Genomic DNA, 16261 nt, shown 5'->3' with positions numbered 1-16261 from the left:
CCACTGATAAGAGAATAGCATGACGCGCGTATCGATTATTCTAGCCACATTACACGGTCATTTAAATGCTGACAAGGATGTATCTGGTAACTTTCCAGTCGTCAAACTGTGAAGTTCATCGTCCAATCGGTTACGCGAATGCTTATGGGGGCGGGGTTAACTATCGACCATTATTTTTGATTGACGTCGGGCATGAAGTAAGAGTTTATCGCAGCTTGAATAGCAAGTAGTTGTACCATTTGAGTTATATAAAACCGGTAATTAGTACAGTACAGAACATTAAAGACGGTTTCGGGCATCATCATCACACCTTTTGACTGTAAACAAGTGTTACCTATGAATCATAATTAATACGAGAAATTAATTGCAAGTGGTAAACAATTAATTATTATAGCGGTTACAGTTATGTGATAACAATTTATTTAATTCCAGTACATGTATATTTCAAATTGTCCATTTATAGAACTGATTCACCTCGTTTTTCTGACATTTATTCGACACGTAATGCGCTTTAACAAATTTTCGTTGAATTAATTACGCTTATTTGTAAATGTTTCGTCCGACAATCGATAGTAAGAAGACTGATGATGGCAACCGGCCGTGATCCTCGTGGATAACGTGAATTTCATGCATAATTCCGTCAAAACATTTATTCGACTCGTAAAGTGTGTAAACAAATTATCGTTGAATTTATAACGCAACGTTTAATATTTGTTGAAATCTCAAATGGGAATAATTAAATTTGTAATCCGAAACCCATTTCCGTAAGTCGATGTTAACGCGTTTTTAATCCGAAACACACTTCCGAATGTAAATGTTACCGCAACGTTAAATATTTTTGCTTCAAATTAGCAGTGCAAATTTATTTTGTGTCGAATCTTTTTCTCAATTAAAAAGAGCGCGAAAATTATGCAGCATGTACAACGTCGCGTCTATTGCATACAAATGGCGTGTATTGAGCGTTTTAACAAGCACACAACAGGTCAGGGTATTGACGCATATTCAGAGGCAACATTTCATCAAATCTATAAATAGTCACTTAAAAAATGGCAAGGTTTGTGTTAAAGAAATAACTGAAAGTTTTTATCGTAAATATTTACCAGAAAGAGATTGATAAAAACGGAATAAACGGGATTATCGGGTAATAAATAAAAACTTGAAAAATAGTAAGTATACAGTAATAGAGTCGGGTTGAAACGGATGTATTGGGGAATCGTTCGAGTCGGGATTTTACTACCTGTGCGGAAAAGTTTTAAAACAAACAACATAAAAAAATATATTTTTAAATGACTGTGGGATTTTTTTTGAAGAGTCATAGCGCACCAAATGACGTCTTTTGACGCTGTTTTTCTTTGAGTTATAACGCACCACAGAACGTGAATTGACACGTTAAATTAAAAAAAAAAAATCAACGTCGGGAGGGGACACCCCTCCAGAACCCACCCCCGGGGCGCCTGAACAAATTCCTGGGGAAGGCACTGCGCGGGGAAGCTTGGTGTTTTACGAGATAACGATCAATTTAACTTTGTTTGACTTCCTGATTTTCAAATAAAATTACATTTATTATTATTGACGTTAATAATACTTGACCATGGAAGACACAAGCCCCTTTTACTGCGACCACAATTTTTTAATGGGTGATTTTATGTCCTATTTTCATTGCTTAAAGGGAATTGTTCACAGTTCACATTGAATTTCACGTTTTGTATTTTTATGCCCCCTTTCGAAGAAAAGGGGGTATATAGTTTTTTCACTGTCCGTCTGTAAGTCTGTCAGTCTGTCTGTCACACCTTTCGTGTCCGCTCTCTATTTCAAATACTTTTCATCCGATCTTTACCAAACTTTGTCAGAAGTTGTATCTAGATAATATCATGGTCAAGTTCGAATATGGGTCATGCTGGGTCAAAAACTAGGTCACAGGGTCACTTAGTGCATTTCAAAGATTTAGCATGGTCAAATGCTCATAACTTCTATCAAGCGTTTATAAGGGGAATTTGTCATCCTATGGTGACAGCTCTTGTTGAAACATGTCATTGTTGATCAACAAATCTATAATAATGTTTTAAATATTCTTAACTAATTATTATAGCAAGAAAATGCAGTTGATTGAAAATACCATGAATTTGAAGCAGGGACCTCTTGAAGCCAAAGCTAATGCGCTACCACGGAGCCATGCATACTTAAGTATTTAAAGGCAAAATATAAACGCTGCTCAACGTATTTTCCAGATTGTTGAGGAAAATAATTACAAAATTTAACATATGTTTAATTATTTTATCAATATCATATGGTTATCCAATATTGTTATCACCACACTTTTCGGAGAAAACGTGGGGATTATATGGTTATCTCCACCGTCTGTCCGTCCATCCTGGCCACTATCTCCTCCTACACTATTAGCATTAGAACCTTGAAACTTACACACATGGTAGCTATGAGCATATGTGCGACGGTGAGGTATTTGGCATTTTGATCTTACCCTGGCGGACTTTGAACTTGAAGTCAACGTTCAGGTTTCGAAATCTGCAACCGCGATTTGAAAAAGGCTCCTGTGTCCCTTTAGATATTGCTTTCATATTTGATATGCATGTGTATCTGGAAAACACCTTTCCATGCTCATTCAATTTTTGACCCCTGTGACCTTGACCTTAAACTTGAGGTCAGCGTTCAGGTTCCGAAATCTGCGACCACGATTCGAAAAAAGGCTCATACCTACTGTATCCCTTCAGATATTGCTTCCATATTTGGTACGCATGTTATCTGAACAACACCTTTCCATGCGCATGAATTTTTTTATCTTGGGGTCCTCGATCAGGTTTCGAAATCTACGACCGGGATTCAAAAAAAGCTCATAACGTCTGTGTCCCTTCAGATATTGGTTTCATAGCTGGTACGCATGTGTATCTGGACCTTTCCATGATGCACATACAAATTTTGACCTCGACCTTGAACCTAGGGTCCGCGTTTAGATTTTGAAATCTTTTATGTGGTTATCTCTGCCGTCTGTCCGTCCGTCCATCTGTCCTGGCCACTATCTCCTCCTACACTATGAGCACTAGAATCTTGAAACTTACACACATGGTAGCAATGTGCCACAGTGCACTACTTGGAATTTTGCCCCCTGGGTAAAAAGTTATTGGGGTTGGGGTGGGGCTGGGTCCGAGATTTTCACTCATTTTTATGCCGTATCAAATGATCGGGGGATTTTTTTGTTCTGCCTGCCTGCCTTCATGCCTGCCTGCCTGCCTGCCTGCCTTCCTACCTGCCTGCCTGCCCATGCCTGCCTGCCTGCCTGCCTACCTGTCTGCCTTTAACCTTGGTCATAACTTTTGCAGTATTGATGATAGCAACTTGATATTTGGCATGCATGTGTATCTCATGGAGCTTTACATTTTGAGTGGTCATCCTTCAAGGTCATCCTTCAAGGTCAAAGGTCAAAAAAATAATTAAATAAAAAATTAAAAGCGGCGTATTAGGGGGCATTGTGTTTCTGACAAACACATCTCTTGTTTTAGGTTATTTTACATTTACTTTTTCATTTCTACACCATTTTACTTCAAATTGATACTGAACAGCTCTTATGACAATTATGAATACGGTCAATCTCAACTATGCATGGCCTCCATTACCATCCCTGGGGCGCCCCTGGGTCAAACATGCGGCGTGAGGATACACGTCGGCCTCTGCCGCGCCATTTCTAGTTTACATTTCTTTACGTCAGAACCAATATTGTTTACATTTCTTTTAGTCAGGACCAATATTGTTTACATTTCTTTTAGCAAGGACTGTTGTTTTGCTTGTTTCAAGATGAAAGTCTCAAACGCATAGCATACCATCATAAACACACAGCATACCATCACAAACACACAGCATTACCATCACAGACACACAGCATACCATCACAAACACACAACATGCCATCACAAACACACAGCATGCCATCACAAACACAAAGCATACCATCACAAACACACAGCATTACCATCACAAACACACAGCATTACCATCACAGACACACAGCATACCATCACAAACACACAGCATTACCATCACAGACACACAGCATACCATCACAAACACACAGCATTACCATCACAGACACACAGCATACCATCACAAACACACAACATGCCATCACAAACACACAGCATACCATCACAGACACACAGCATACCATTACAAACACACAACATGCCATCACAAACACACAGCATGCCATCACAAACACACAGCATACAATCACAAACTCACAGCATACCAAAAACAAACACACAGCATATCATCACAAACACACAGCATACCAAAACAAACACACAGCATACCATCTCAAACACACAGCATACCAAAACAAACAAACAGCATACTATGGCAAGCACACAGTGTCACGTAATCGGATGTACTTTAGTGAAGATAAAACAAGTCTCTGATGTCTAAAATATTTCTTTTATTTTACTCTATTCCCTAACACCAAAATTGTACTATAATAATTTCAAAGTCAAAGTAAATAACATAACGTGAATAATTCCTAAGAGAAAGCGAGGTCCCGTCTGCCTATTTTGAGGGTTATTTATACTGATCCCGTTGTGTATTCGCTTAATTCGTGACCCACGCCTGTCAACAAGTAATGGACATCAACGTGTGTATCTTGACGTATATAGACAGATGATGTATGATCCCTACAGATTTTACACCGCCTGTACTCGCGGGCCCCTATGTAATTTGACAAGCCAATTTGTGTTCACAGGTGTATTCACACCTGGAACACGTATCGGAATGTCAGTCCTCCCCGCTTAATGTATTTACTAATTGTTTATATGCATTTTACGAGTCACGAATCTTATGTTTTCTGTTAGTTACATCTCGCTGAAATATTTCTATTGACTTTTCATAAAGTAATATATTCATTATAACCCATTACATTACACATCTACATAATCGATTTTCAAATTTCATTACACCCTACCCGAAGGTTCTATTTCCTAAATTAGTTTGTTTATACAACAATAACACGACAATAACAACACAATAATGTACAATGAGATAAATTCTATTATTATATATATTATATGTATACCCTACCCGACAGTTCTATGACGTTACACAACTCACTCTTTCAAATGAATTTTTTCTATTATTATATATATTATATGTTTACCCTACCCGAAGGTTCTATGAGATAAATTCTATTATTATATATATTATATGTACTAGAGTTGCGACACCTTAAGGGTTTCGCGGGATGGAATGAGTGAAGAGTTCAAATCAAATTGAAAATCGATTATTTCTAAAAAAAATTGGTACGAAAAAATATGTAGGCAGTGGGTACGAAAGAAAAAAAAAATTGGGTACGAAAACAAATTTGAGTACGCAAAAAAAAGGTACCAACAAAATAAAGGTACGAAAAACTATTTGGGTACAAAAAAATGGGTACGAATAAAAAATTAGGTACGAACAAATTTGTGTACGAAAAAATTTTGAGTACGAACCAATGGGTACGAACAAATTTGTGTACGAAGAAATAATGGGTACGAACATAATATGGGCAGGAAAAAAAACTAATTTGGTTACGAAAACAAATAAGAGTACGAAAAAATAAAGGAAACGAAAAAAATTAGGGTACGAAAAACTTTTGGGTACGAAAAAATGGGTCCAAATAAAAATTTGGGTACAAAAAAATCTGGGCACGAAACAAATTTTGGTACTAAAAAAATGGGTACGAATTTTTTTATTTGGGTACGAAAACAATGGGTATGAAAAGAAAAATGGGTACGAAAAAATTTGGGTACAAAAAAGATTGGTACGAAAAAAAAATGTGTACGAACAAATTTGGGTACGAAAAACATTTGGGTACGAAAAAAATGGGTACAAAAAAAAATTGGGTACGAAAACAATTGGGAACAAAAAACATTTGGGTACGAAAAAAAAAATTGGTACGAAAAAAATTCGGTACGAACAAAATGGGTACGAAAACAAATGGGTACAAAAAAAAGGGGTACGAAAAAAAATGGGTAAAAAAAAATTGGGTACGAAAAATTTGGGTACGAAAAACATTTGGTTACGAAAATAATAGGTACGAAATTTTTTTTAGGTACGAACAAATTTGGGTACGAAAAACATTTGGGTACGAAAATCGAAAAATTGGGGTATGAAAAATCTAATTTGAGTTGTCTAGCCCGTGAATTGTCTCCTGGGGGTGAATTGTCTTGGGGTTGCTATTAAAGCTACATGTTCCTGCCAAGCCATGTGTTTATAGCGATAATAAACACCACTTTTTCGTGATTTAATCAAAAACTAGATTTTTCCCAGTTATAACGAATACGCCAACAGGTAGATCGCATTATATGTACAGTTAATGAAAAATTTCAAAGGGCCATACATTGTAACTCTGTGAAAAATCATCCGACCAGAACCCGCTGATAATATGCATGTCTCCTCTTGGTTGTGAAGCTTCCCATTAAGTTTAATTGAATTCCAGTCATTAGTTGCTGAGAAATAGCCCGGACAAAAATTGTGAACGGACGGACAGACGAAGCGGCGACTATATGCTCCCCCCTTAAAAAATTTGGGGGGAGCATAATAAAGAAGTTGTGGCAATTTAAAGGTGGTACGCAAACTTTAAATAGATTTATCAATTATATGCTTATTCTTAGTGAAAAAAAGGCCATAATTGTTACAAAATGCTTGATACAGTTATCTGCTTTTGTTTATACATTGGGGTCATGTTGGTTAAGAAGCAAAATACATGTATGAAAGCAATGTGAAAAAGGGCCTAATTCTGTTAAAATACTTGATAAAGTTGTCTGCTCTTGTTTATAGATTGGGGTTATGTTGGTAAAGAAGTATGCAAAATATAATAGCAATATGTCAATGGACATAGGAAATATATTTGAGGTGGTACGCAAACATTCCAATGCGCGCACCTACGGCGGGGTGATTAGGATAGCTCCACTATATATATTTCATATATAATAGTCGAGCTTAAAAGTAAATATACTATAAACAACAAGCTTACCTCAATCACAATTTTAATGCAATGCAGTTAAACAATAAAGTTACAATGATATGCCAGGGATTGAAACTAACTTTTTACTATTGTGGGCAACCATCTTTAGTATTTGGTTGCCCAGATAAAGAATAACGAGCCCAGAAATATATTGAATATTATTATACATTTTTTTAATAAAATAATAGATAATTATATACATTTGCTGACAATACACATGTTCAATGCATGATGTATTATTATGAGCCTGAATTGAATCATCTCCTATTCCTAAATAATGAATGTTATTTAACTAGTATTGATCCATGGTGATCAATTGTTTTTCAATTTTTATTGCACTGAATTGATTAAAACTTAAAATAAAAAAGAAGTTTACCAACTTTTGAAAATGAGTTGCCCAGGCCAAAATCTACTTGCCCCGGGCTCACGGGAAACCACTTATTTCCATCCTTGTATGCTCTTCATTTTCTGTTTTTCCATCCCATTCTCAAAATTAATATTTAAAGCACAATATTTTTTAATAACATTTGTATGAATTGCTAACCATTATCACCCAAAAAACAATTTTACAAAGCTGTAATCCTGTCGTAGAGATTTAGTTTACTATTATCAGTGTTCTCTTTAAATACCGGCAGCCAGTGATTTTGCCGGTTACATTTACTCTTGATGCTGGCTACTTTTCCCAAATATATTATCAAGTAAATGTCACAAATGCTTTCGTTTTACTGCATAGTTGCCGGACATATAACTGGCTACTCAAATTTGTCTGGAAAACACTGAATTGTGCATGACAAACACACAATACTTACATGTAAATACATCTTAGATTCGTTTTTAAAATAAATTGACACTTGTCGTCATTAAAATCCAAAGATTCAAATAATTTTCCACAAGATACGTCAACAATTGCGTAATCAAATGAATGAAAAATAAAAGTAAAGAAAGTCGGATTTTACATAAATTTCAGGTTGATAAACACAACAAGGTAAAGGTAGTCGGTGAGATATAATAATAATACAGTTAGTAAGGCCCAAACCCTGTGTACGGTAAATATACTAAAACATACCCGGGAATTTTAACACTAAATCTGTTGTTGTCGGCTATTTTGTAAAAATTAATTATGTTCACATTTATGTCAATTTTCTGTTAATTGGCATTTATATTATCAAAACTCATTGTTAAAGTCATTAATGTGATTTAATTTTAAATCTTAAATTGTTTTAAGTCGCGTCATTTTATGACGTCGTCAAGTATAATATTTTCCGCGACGTCGCACGTTCACTTTTTACCGGTCCGTTAAATGGGGAACACCATATTTGGTATTTATATTATGTTTTAACAAATAATTAATGCTGTGTAATAAATATTGAATAAGATATTTCGATATTTATTGAAAATGTTTCAAATTGTTATTTATGAAACCTCTTATTCTTATGAGTGTATGCCATTATATTATACTTTGATAAGCATATCTGTTGTACTATAATCTTATTATTCATTTTTTATTGTTAATTTCATTTATTGTAGAGAATCTTCAATGTTACATCTAGTCGCCAATGCTTGTCGTCAGTGTTAGTCGTAAATGCTTGTGATCATTGTCGTCAATGTTAGTCGTCAATCCTTATCATCATTATACATGAAGGAAATAAAAGCAGAAACAGAGACGTATTCTTGATTACTTGATTATTTCTACAGCGTCCTCTCAACACTCGTACTAAAAAGCATGTTGATGCAGAAATTTTAAAAGAGAAGTAAGAAGTTTGTTTGAGGTAAACAATATTGTTTTACGTTAATCGGTAGCATGTTTTACGATATCGGGTTTTGGGTGGATATACAACTTGGATACAATCTAATATTTGCAGGTATGTTTAAGTTTATTTACCGTACCCGGGGTACATGTAAGTAAAGTTAAGAGTACCCGGGGTACATGTACCGGTAAGTAGTACCCGAGCCGACCATGACCAATCGAGCCTTAGTAAGTGAGTGATGGTGTATGGGATAACATGCACTGAGGGTGTATATTTTTCATGAACAAGTCAATTGAAGGTGTTAGAGATGCATTGATCCATAAGATTAAAAAGGGTAATTAACCACGGGCTTATTAAAATCAAAACGATGACATTACATTGTACCAGCTGTTTATTGTTGTATACTGTAAGCTTGCAATGTTTTAAATAATGTAAACAACTTACCTTGTATTAAGTTGGCACATTGTTGTCAGGTGTAGATTTTTTTTTGTACTTATTTTTGTTAAGTTGCACTGGCTGAACCAAAAGAATTATGTAGTCGTTTCTAAATAATCACGAAACAACCTACTAATGCATATATGCTTGCCAGTTACTGAGTTTGTGCATTTCCATTCATTATATTATCGGCCTTGGCAAACAGCGTAGAATCAGATGAGACGCCGTGTGGTGTCTGCTATTTCGTTACGCTGAAGATTTCCATATCCGCGGGTGTTTTTATGTCAAATGTTATGGTTTTTCAATAGATCGTATACTTATCTACAAAACAGCGAATTAGCGTTCACTTTACATCATTTCTGATGATCTTCTTTTGTAAATATTTTCTGAGTGTTACGTTGCTATGTCGTCAGCCATTTTGACGGTTGGTTTGTTTACTTTCGGTTTCCACTACAAACGAAATTAATTGATTTGCTGCTCGCGTTTATTTATTGATTAAATAATAAATTATAAAACCATAATAATGGAATTGTCTGAACATCATTTATATTCAAGATATTATCGGATAAATAGAATACCATTCTAATACCAGTGTGTACTTACATTTATCTCGGAAAGCCTAGCCGTGTAAACCTTTCTTTAACTCGTCGCACTCAATACGTTGAATAACACATAGATTTATGTCATTTTCATTAAAAAACCACAATGTGCACAAAAGACATGCATGTGTACTACCGATTGATATTCATACACAATTATTACGCCTTTGTTTACCGATTAAACGCCTAACTGAATTAATAACGCGTAACGTCAGTTTCTTTGTTTCGTAGCAAGATGGAAGCTAGCCTAAGCGCTTTTCATGACGTCGCGCGCGCGCGTGCTCTTTCCCATAAAAATATTTAAACGCAAAATACTCGAAAACTTGATTTTTCCCAGGTATAACGCCTACGCCAACAGGTAGATCGCATTCTGGTCCATATACATGTCAAATTTTAGCAAAAGTTACCGACCAGTCTTCAAGCGCCACAAATCGCAGTGATTCTCGCCAGCTTAACGAAACTTAGCCCCCTTTATCATTCGTTCGAATGAACGTCATCAATGATGACGTCCAATGCATCACTCATTCCATACATTACGTTACACAATTATTATAGGCACACATAATATGATTTAAAAGTGAGGATTTTAGTTTTAGTGATTACCAGAGTTGCGACACCTTAAGGGTTTCGCGGGATGGAATGAGTGGGGAGATCAAATCAAATTGAAAGCCGATTATTTCGACCAAAAAAATTGGGTACGAAAAAAATAAATGGGTACGAATAAAAAAATTTGGGTACGAAAACAGTTGGGTACGAAAAAAATTTTGGTACGAAGAAAAATGGCAATAAAAAGATTGGGTACGAAAAAATTTGGGTACGAAAAAAAAATGGGTAGAAAAAAAATGGGTACGAAAAAAATTTGGGTACGGAAAAAAATTGGGTACAACAAAATTTGGGTACAAAAAAAGTGGTTACGAAAAAAGTGGGTACAAAAAAAAAATTGGGTACGAAAACATGTGGGTACGAAAACAATTTGGGTACGATAAATAAAAATTGGGTACGAAAAAAAATTTGGGTACGAAAAAAGAAAATTGGGTAGGAAAAAAATTTGGTACGAAAAAAATGGGTACAAAAAACATTTGGGTACGAAAAACATTTGGGTACGAAAAATATTTGGGTACAAACAAATGGGTACGAAAAAAAATTGTGGGTACAATGGGTTCATGTTAAGGTTTTAGCATGGCAGACGCCGGATGGCGAAAAGACACGACATGACACAATGAGCTGGCTATGACAAAACCTGAGTTTTTTTCCGAAAACAGCCGAGCTTATAATGCATAAATCAGTGAGTAATAGTACTTATACTCAATAGGCACAGGGTATAAAATCAGAACCACTGGGCCGAATCTGCTGAAACTTGGTCGCATTATAGATTATGGTCCAAACAAGCTACAGAATGAGCGCTTCTGGACCTGACAGCGTAAAACATTAACCGATAATGGACAGCACAAAATGGGTCATTTTGTACAAAAAAAAACAAACTTAAAATGGCATTTAAGACATTTTAGACATCAGAAAGTTGCAAATGTTTAATATTCTGCACTCTTCGACTGGTTTGTTTTATTACAAATTTAGAAGCATTTATCCTTGAGGTGTATATAAACCCTGTTATTCAATGTCAAAAATAGCTAAGCAGCAATGCCCCTTTAACATTATTCCTTATATTTAATTGTATTGTTTAAAGAAAGAACTGTGTATATTTAATGATAATGGCTCCGTATTTCACACTTGATAGGCCACTGCTGGGGCTTGAACCCAGAACTCATCTCACATTGTAAGATGCATTTTTCAATTAAACTACAATGCCTGTATCGTGTGAAGTGGAGCCAACATACACCCACATAAGTGAAAAAATCATTATGTCGATATATTTGTCCTGGGCGTTTTCCGACATGTTGCATAACTGTTTATCACAAAAGATGTCTACATAGATAAATATACATACATGTAAATGGGAAAAAAATGAACTGTCTATTTTTAATTTTTGCTTCATATATATAATACACATTTCCTAGCCTGCCATGATTTATAATTATATCATGTTGAAATCATTTATAGACAGAATATTACTGAAACTGCAATAAACAATAAGATAGATAGATAATAATAATGTTTAATTCTATCTAATGCAATGAACAAATGTTCTTCCGATGCCATTTTCACTAAGGTATAGGTATTGAATCCTGATATACGACTAAAACTGAACATCTAAACAGCACCCTTGCAAAAAGTTAACCCACTTTCATACCAAAACACACTAAAACCAACATAAAATTGTGTTTTTTCTAAGTTTTTCTGAGCGGAAGTTGGTTTTTGCTAATAAAAGCGAGTTTTATGTGAGCTAAACTGTGCTTAACTGAGTTTAAAGTTGGTTTTTTAAAGTAGATGTGTGTTAAAGCGAGTTTTTTTGCTGTAAGAAGTTGGTTTTTTATGTGTCAAAAGTGAGTCTTTTTATTTATGAGTTGGTTTATGTGTGTTTAAGTATGTCTTTTTGTTTCATAAGCGAGTCTTTTACAACAGAAGTGGGTCTTTTTATAAACAGAAGTGGTTTAAAGCGAGTTTAAGTTGGTCTTTTTATAAATAATTTGAAAGCCGCAACAAGGCTAAAAGACTCACTTTAACACACTTATCAATAAGTTGGTCTTTTGTTTATTAACATAACTCAACAATAAAACAATAATTCTTCAACTAGGTCTTTGTTTCATGTTTATAGCCATATATTATCAAGGTGAATTGTAAAGGGGCTTTTTTACAGCTTGTTTGCAATTGCACCTTTTGTACATTTATGGGCTCCCCATAATTTTAAGGAAACATTGGATAAAAATTGCTCTTTCAGAACATCACAGGTTCACAGATACTATAAAAATGTTAAAATGTTCAAACTTAGTTTTATACCTGAATATGAAATTGTTTGTCTTTCACTTTGAAGCAATACATAAATATTAAATATATTATAAGAACAATCACACATCTATAAAAATGTGAATACTTCCATTTAATTCATGTTCTTTGGAGAATTCAATTGACTTACAGTGTGTTTTTTTATTCATTGTTTTAGGGGGAAAGTGACACTGTTTCTATAATAAATAAAACTAGTTTCAGTGTGAAAGTGTTGATTAATATATGGAAACTTATGTGGGCTTGCCAGCATCAATTATATCTCCTCAACATAAAAACAATAACTATTTTAACTTTCTTATACTGATATTTAACCCCAATACAATTAATGCCTACCACATTGACCTTTAACATACAATTTAAAAGGCAATAAAAATAAATAATATTTATACTATTAATATTATTTGCTAACACCATTCAGCATGTTTTTTTTAAATATTCACAATTAAATATAATATGCTAAGGGTGCTGTGTATTATTCAATAAATACATATATGTTGGTGTTGAAATCAGTAGATATTTCTCAGATTTAGTAATTGGCTGACACACATAAGAGATTAGCCCTCCCCCCCCCCCAATTAAATCATAACCATTAATTCTTATCACAGTATCAGTGCTCCATCTATAGGCCTAACAAAGGGATGTTGATAGACTTTTGATTGGCTGAGCCACCATCTATTTGAAAACAAGCGACTTTGATTGGCTGGAGACAGGAAGTTATGTTTTGAAAACAAAGGGGGTTTTCATCAACTGATTTTTAGCTTTAAGGTATAATTGAGTAACATTAAGACTTATAGTTCTAGTTTAAAATGTCTTGAATAACTTTCAGCATGAAGTATTGTGTGGTGAAAACAATGTGTATGTACTACAATGTGTAAATCAACAATAAGTTTGTTGCAAAGGAGATTCAAAGTGGATGGTTAAAGTGATATGGTCTCATAATTCATCAACTGCCTGTTATCTTGGAATACTGAAGAACAGTTGTTTTAGGTTTGTATTTTCATTTTTACATCACTTTTTTATTTAGTTTTATATTGAATTAATTATGATCATTATCATATTTATGTATTGTCACTGGGAAATGTAAATGGATAAGTATAAATGTATTGCAATTATAAGGAAAAACAACACCATTTGAATAATTATGGCTGTATTTTATGATTATTGTCATCTTAAATGTTATTTATACCTATTTCTGGTCATTAATGAACAGATTTCTTTCCCACATATTCAATGAAAACTTTTATATTTTAAATTTGAAGGTTAAACTCCCAAGGTGAAATTTACATTGATTGGAAGATTCTTTGGATAGAATATTCCTGCCAAGAGACAGCAGAAGGGGGACTAACTGATGTATGGATTTTGACACCAGATTTTACCCTGCACGAGCAGCCCAACTTGAGTAGATCAGGAGTGGGAAAACCGAGCCCTGTCCTTGACCAAGGAAAGTTGGATTTGTTGAGAGGTAAAACTATACAGGTTTTAGCATTTGAAAGGCGTCACACTTCCGACCAGTCCACACAGCCAAATGAGACCACATATCTTGGTACATTTTCAAACAGTATTTTCTACCACATGTAATTTCTTTTAATTATTTATGACAAGCGTTAAGTCACATGTGATCACAGGATTTAAATTGCAAAAATAAACAAACAAAAACAACAAGCAAACAAACTTGTTTTGATTTAAATTAATAATATTTATAGTAACAAGATATACCATAACAGCAATATTTATCACTTACATTATAAAATATCTTTCAGGACCTGATCTCAAATGAGATCATGCACAAGACGCACCTCGCAAAGGCCATGACAGTATAGTTTTCAGACCTGATCAGCTGGTGACTGCTCTATGAAGTGCTGTTCAACCTCCCCTAAGGGGGAGATTCGAGAGGGTCTCCTGATTGCTGAACACTACGCCATGGTTGGTATGATTCTTTTTTATAGCGAAAAAGGGGATTTAAATATATAGGTGTTCTACTGCCTCCATATTCATTTTGAAACAAACATAATGCAATTGATTCAAATTTGACTCCAGCACATAATCTGTCTTGCGTTAATTTAATACTACTGCTAAAATTTAAGAGTTACTAAAAATTGTGTTTGTGTATAAAAGTTTTGAGAATTTTACACATAGGCAGACAAAAATAACCTCAGTATAAAGTTAACGATCAAGCTCTAATTTTGAACGATATAAAAAATTCAAGCAACAGTAATTTGCCTCCTTGTTTCAAAAACCTCTTTTGAAATCCTTCTAATGTAGATGATGTTAAAATGGGATATCTGAACTGATGATATTGATGTAAAAGTTTATTCCACCAAAATCAACGCATTCAGATCAGACTTGATTTGGGTGGAATAAACTTCTACATGTTTTTTTAATACTGTAATGTACAGTAAAATCCTGCATTGATTGTTCATATACATTTCAGTTGTCATCTCCAAAAAGTTTGCCCTGCCCATATCAACAGTGGAAGAGAACATGAGATGGGCCTTGAGGAGGCTTCGTGTCATGTACTGCGGGGAGAATATATAAACTGTTTAGTGCTGAGCAATATGTTCCTTTGTTTATAGGTGTAAATATGTGTAAAGGGCTATTCCAGGAAAAGATAGGATGAAGGATTCCTTAATGTTGTCATTTTATAAATCCAGTACCACCAACACAGTTAAAAACAATTATTATTAATTTTATCCTCTGTCTCACCCCTCACTAACTGAAACTGTATATAATCATGGTTCATACCCTTCCTCCCATTTTTACCTGTGGTAGCCCAAAGAGGAGAATGTTATTTATTTTAATTTATTATGTTAAATGTGCTCGCATATTGTGATAATGTATCTTGGGTAGATGTTTTCCTGGTTTTGTTAAAAATGCACTGTAAAAATGTTCACATTATTTGTTTTTTTTAATATAAACATTGTTTTTTGCAAATTGTGTGTGTCTTTTATTTATAATCACATGGGGCTTGTAATGATCTGTTGTGATTTTATCTCAAATAACCTTTTTACCATTAAGGTGTAAATATTTTTTTTTACAAAGGTTACAGGTCAAACAAGCAAAATTTTATGATCCCTTAAGCGAACAAAAGACTCACAAAAACCAACTTAAACACACTATTGTAGACAGAAGTGTGTTTAAAGCGGGTATATACGATCTTGTCAAATATTTAGTAATAAATATAAAATGTGTAAAAAACTTATTATACATATATTTCAATATAAACTAAAATAAAAGTTAAGAAGAACATGTGTCGAAAAATGCTAAATAAGCCAGATAGTTAATTCTGAAATCGAAAAAGGCTGTACAGCCGAATTCGCCAGCATATATATCATGCATGTACGATGTGAATCTAAATTTAGTTTAACGGTTCATTTGAAATTTCTGCAACGATATCGATTCATACGACACATGAACACTTACAAAAAAGACGAATGCGTCGGTTATTGTAGGAAAATAATTACGAATTATCTTCGTCACAATCGGCTCGGGGCTCTAATTTGTATTTGCTGTATTTTATGAAATTCGTCTTAAATGTATCATTTTACTTGCATAGTGTGTGTTATTATAACATATTT

At 34.3% G+C, this 16261-nt stretch overlaps 1 long non-coding RNA gene across 2 annotated transcripts; it reads left to right on the top strand.

Moving 5' to 3' along the window:
• Positions 1-14001: 14001 nt before the first annotated feature.
• On the top strand, positions 14002-15617 carry LOC127862376 (uncharacterized). 2 transcript variants are annotated; one of them, XR_008040580.1, is made up of 3 exons: positions 14002-14148; positions 14447-14609; positions 15118-15617. It is a non-coding gene; the product is annotated as an uncharacterized LOC127862376 (long non-coding RNA). The 2 variants fall into 2 exon arrangements; XR_008040579.1 differs by having other exon boundaries at positions 14447-14613.
• Positions 15618-16261: the final 644 nt, after the last annotated feature.

The sequence above is a fragment of the Dreissena polymorpha genome, chromosome 16, assembly GCF_020536995.1.
Source record: "Dreissena polymorpha isolate Duluth1 chromosome 16, UMN_Dpol_1.0, whole genome shotgun sequence".
NCBI classification, from domain to species: Eukaryota; Metazoa; Mollusca; class Bivalvia; order Myida; family Dreissenidae; genus Dreissena; species Dreissena polymorpha.
The sequence above is the reverse complement of the archived record's forward strand: the minus strand, read 5'-3'. Positions and strand labels throughout refer to the sequence as shown.